Here is a 5055-nt window from a genome sequence, read left to right as displayed (position 1 = left end):
TCTCTGACTGACAGCCCGGGCTGGCGGCCTGGCCCCGCCCACCGCTCGGCGCAGCACCAATCGCGGCACGGCGTGTCGGTGAGCAGAGCTCACGCTATCTGGAGGTTGACCAATGGGAGCCGAGGGAAGGGAGAACCGGCTTCTCCCGTCGCCTAGCACGATGTGATGTCACAAAGAGGCAACATCAGTAGCATCATCAGCAGCAGCAGCATCAGCATCCTCCCCTCCGGAGCGGCAGTGCAGGCGGCCAGTCAGTCAGTCACTCACCGGGGGCTGGCACACACACTGAGTGCAGAGGGGTGGGTGGGTGACACTGAGTGTAGAGGGGAGGGTGGGTGACACTGAGTGCAGAGGGGTGGGTGGGTGACACTGAGTGCAGAGGGGAGGGTGGGTGACACTGAGTGCAGAGGGGGGGGGTGGGTGGCACTGATTGCAGAGGGGAGGGTGGGTGGCACTGAGTGCAGAGGGGAGGGTGGGTGGCACTGAGTGCAGAGGGGTGGGTGGGTGACACTGAGTGCAGAGGGGAGGGTGGGTGGCACTGAGTGCAGAGGGGAGGGTGGGTGGCACTGAGTGCAGAGGGGAGGGTGGGTGGCACTGAGTGCAGAGGGGTGGGTGGGTGACACTGAGTGCAGAGGGGTGGGAGGGTGACACTGAGTGCAGAGGGGAGGGTGGGTGACTCAGTGCAGAGGGGAGGGTGGGTGACACTGAGTGCAGAGGGGTGGGTGGGTGACACTGAGTGCAGAGGGGTGGGTGGGTGACACTGAGTGCAGAGGGGTGGGAGGGTGACACTGAGTGCAGAGGGGTGGGAGGGTGACACTGAGTGCAGAGGGGAGGGTGGGTGACTCTGAATGCAGAGGGGAGGGTGGGTGACACTGAGTGCAATGGGGAGGTTGGCACTCAGTGTAGAGGGGAGGGTGGGTGACACTGAGTGTAGAGGGGTGGGTGGGTGGCACTGAGTGCAGAGGGGTGGGTGGGTGACACTGAGTGCAGAGGGGAGGGGAGGGTGTCTGACTCACTGAGTGCAGAGAGGAGGGTGTCTGACCCACTGGGCTCAATTTTGCCATTGGGGGTGGGCTGGTGGCGTGTCAGGTGGTCGTCGTGTCAGGATCCCAACTCCGATGTGAAGTGGGACAAAAGTGTGAATTTGCCCTAATTGGGCACTTGATTTCCAGCGTGTGGAAACCCCTGGCCCAATGAGCCTTTTTATGCAGAAAGTTGCCTCTGATGATGTCATCAATGCTGCTGGATTTAAGGCCTGCAAGCAGCCTTGCTTCTTTTTCAGCCATTAAACTTTATGCCCATTGCTCTGAGCACTTCCTTCACCAATTATGTCCACCAGTAGATCAAAGTGCGCTCCAAGGTTCGATGAAGCCTCCCGCCAAGCTCTGGTGGAGGGCGCAAGAGCAAATAAGGAGGTGCTCTTCCCTTCCTCAGGGAGGAAAAAGCCTCCCCAGCAGACTAAAGCTGTGTGGATGCAAGTGGCCCAAGAGGTAAACGCAATTTCTATGTGCAGCAGAACCTGGCTGCAGTGCAGGAAAAGGTTTCATGACCTTCTCCACACAGGAAAAGTGAGTATGACATTCCCATCAGCCTCAATCCGATCCCCATCGCCTCTCATCACCAGCACTCTGCTTTGCCAAGCTCTTCCTCCACATCCCACTTGACCCTTACATCCCTGCACCCTTAGCCATTCTCTCTTTCCGAGCTCACCACTTCGGAGGAGGCGGCCCTGGAGACCGCCGGAGTGGAGGATGATTCGCAAGTGGGGGACGGACAGACGGGCGCATCACAGCAAGCTGGTGACAGAATAGTTTAGCATCTCTCATTGACAGTGCATGAGTGACTGATAATGATTTTGATGCTCTAACAGATTGACCTATGATCATCTGCACAATTCAATGTGCATGCAACCTTTACCTCACATCTCTAACTCTTCTTTACTCCCCCACAGGACCATTGAGAGCCCCCGTCCCCACTGTCCAGGAGGATCAGCCTGAGCCTCAGGACTCCTCAGAGGAAGCTGCAACCTCTGAGGGCGCAGCGTCAACAGAATTCAGTGCACCCACCACCAGCACAGAGACTCACACCTCGGTGGGACCTTCGCAAAATAGAGTAGTGTTGTCACCTGGTGTATCACAGATCACAAGTGAGCATCAGCAGATGGTGGAGACAGGGACAGCAGTGGAGAGTCCTCGTCGGAGGGCGCAGGACTCTGCCAGCTCGGCTCCGCTGCATGTCGACCCTGTGCCTCCAGGTCCCTCCAGAAGGAGAACAGTGCTGGAACTCCAGGAACAGGTGCAGGAGTCTCTGGCAGGTTTTGTCTCCAGGGTCGCTGCGAGTGTGGAGCAAATGGAGGAGTCCATCGCGAACATGAGCAGAGCCTTTGTGGAGGCATTGGCACATGAACGCATCACCACAGAAAGGATGGCAACCTCTGTGGAAAGGATGGCTACTTTAGAGGAGAGGATGGCTACGGCCATGGAGGAGCTTAGTCGCCAGGGTATTGAAAACATGGTCATTGTTCAGAATAGACTGACATCTCTTGAGGAGCGATGGTCAGCTATTGAGCATAGAAACCAGACCTTCATGGAAGTCCACTGGAGTAGGACTTCCAGTGCCGAAACGGGTCCTCATGGCCCCCCTGAAGTGCAGCAAAGTGCTGTCAAGCCACTTGCTAGCTCTGAAGTGGGGCTGACCCATGAGAGGGATGTTGGTGGCAGACAACAAGGAAGTGGGGGCTCCTCTCCAAGTGCTCACACAACCATGCCACTGCAATGCCCTCGGTCAGAGCCCCACCAGAGTGCTCACCCAACTGAGATGGGCGTCTCAGCCCCTGCACAGCCGCAGGAGCAGCAGACTGTTGCCAAGCCCTCACAGGTTCGCAACCCCAGAGGTCGGCTGCTAAAGGCGCCGAGACACGAGCAGCAAGAAAGTGAGCAAGGGGTCTCCACATCTGCTGAAGCCACAGGGGAAGCACCACATAGGAGCACGCGTAAGAGGAAGATAAAGCAGAAGTAGTCACTTGGGTGTTCTGTTGTATTGACTTTTGACAAGCCATCCTTGAATTGTTATGGTAAACAGATTTGATGGCAAACTGTTGAAATTGTGGCCTGTGTCATTTTGCAAATGGGACTTCCACATTGAGGGCTTAGGGCGACTTGCAATTGTCAGTATGGTGGTCAGAGTGATAGGAATCCGCAGGTTCTTGTCCATTGTCGATGCTCTGGTAAGAAGGTGCGAGGCAAAAGTGTTTGATTGTACAGGCTAAGCAAATCTGGCCAACATGAGTGCGTCCCTTGCATCCCGGGCAGCAATATGGTCGCGCGCTGGCGCCTTCTGGCCTGTGCAGCTTCAGGTAGGTGAGCAGCAGCTTGGCGCTCCAGTTGTTGCTCCTGCTGTTGGTGCTGCTGTTGTTCAGGGTTCTGCTGCTGCCGCGGCTGGTCTTCGTCCGAATGTATTGTCCAGGAGGAAAGGAAATAAATGGTTCCCATGCTTCTGGTATATACCTCAGTTGAGGAAGCGCTCAGTCAAGGTGGGGAGAGGGGTTTCCCAGGAGGTCACACTGGAGATGGGTGTTATGCGCCAAATTTCCACAACAATGAGTAGGCCTGCTAAAAATTCCCCCAGACCTGAGACAACAAAGTTCTGCCTCCTGCAAATGATTATTGGTGAAAACTCCTTTTTAATGGTGGAGCTGCAGCTGTTAGTAAGCAGTCCACTTGTGAGGCCGCTAGGATTAACTGGCGTGTTCCAGAGGAGACGTGCAGGATGGGGGAAATGTGTTAAAATCAGAAAGGACTCTCAAAATGGGATTATAGAGGCAATTAACTGGTTGTTAAGGGCCTATCCCGCCTCTTGGAGGCAGGATGGAAACAGGGTCTGAAACCACGAATGTGGGAAAATTGCTCAGAGGCGGGATGAAGGCGGATTTGGACACCCGCCATTTTTTGCGATTTTGACAACTCGCACGCCTCCAAACCCGCCTCCTCGGGCCTGGTAAAATCGAGCCCACTGAGTGCAGAGTGGAGAGTCGAAATAACAACAGAAAATGCTGGAAAAACTCAGCAGGCCAGGCAACATCCGTGGAGAGCGAAACAGAGTTAACGTTTCGGGCCAAAACCCTTGTACAGAACTATCGCAGAGTGGAGATTGTCTGACTCACTGGGCTGGATTTTGACAGTGTGGGCGGGCTGGGGCGTGTCAGGTGGAAATCGTGTCAGGACCCCGACTCCTAAGTGATGTGTTGAAAAAGTGGGATTTTCCCCTAATTGGCCAATTGATTTCTTGCGTGTGGGAACCATTGGCCCAATGAGTCTTTTCATACAGAAAGTCGCCTCCGATGACGTCATCAATGCTGTTGGATTTAAGGCCTGCAAGCAGCCTTGATTCTTCTGGAGACTGCAAAGGCTCTGCAATTTATATGAAGGAGTTGAATTGTGGGAAATGTCAACAATCAAACAAAAGTGTGCTCCTTGATTTGATGAGCCCTCCCTCCAGCTGTAATAAGGAGGTGCTGTTCCCTTCCTCAGGGAGAAAAAAACCACCCCAGCAGACAAAAGCTGTGTGGCTACAAGTGGCCCAGGAGGCCAACTCCATTTCGCTGAGCCGCAGAACCTGGCTGCAATGCAGGAAGAGGTTTCATGACCTTCTCCGCACCGGAAAAGTGAGTATGACTTTCCCATCACCCTCAATCTGATCCCCATCGCCTCTCCTCACCAGCCAACCTCTTCCTCCACATGCCACTTGACACATCCCTGCACCCTTACCCACTCCCTCTCTATGGTCACATTCACTTAACTATTCAACCTTGCAGCCCTCACACTTCCTATCACTGTGATGCCATGGCAACAACAACTTTCAACACACAGGGATGGTCCTTTGTATCCTTCTAAGCATCTATGCTATGGATTCTCTACACTCACTCCTTCATTCTCACTCAAACTCCACTTGTGTCCCTCATTGCAGGAAAAGAGAGCCCACAATAAGAGGGAAAGAGCCATGACAGGAGGAGGGCCACCCTCAGTAGCCCAGCTCACCCCCTGGGAGGAGGCGGCC

This window comes from Somniosus microcephalus, chromosome 7 (assembly GCF_052327205.1).
Source record: "Somniosus microcephalus isolate GS21.2 chromosome 7, FLI_Smic_1.0, whole genome shotgun sequence".
NCBI classification, from domain to species: Eukaryota; Metazoa; Chordata; class Chondrichthyes; order Squaliformes; family Somniosidae; genus Somniosus; species Somniosus microcephalus.
Note: the sequence above shows the minus strand (reverse complement) of the source record.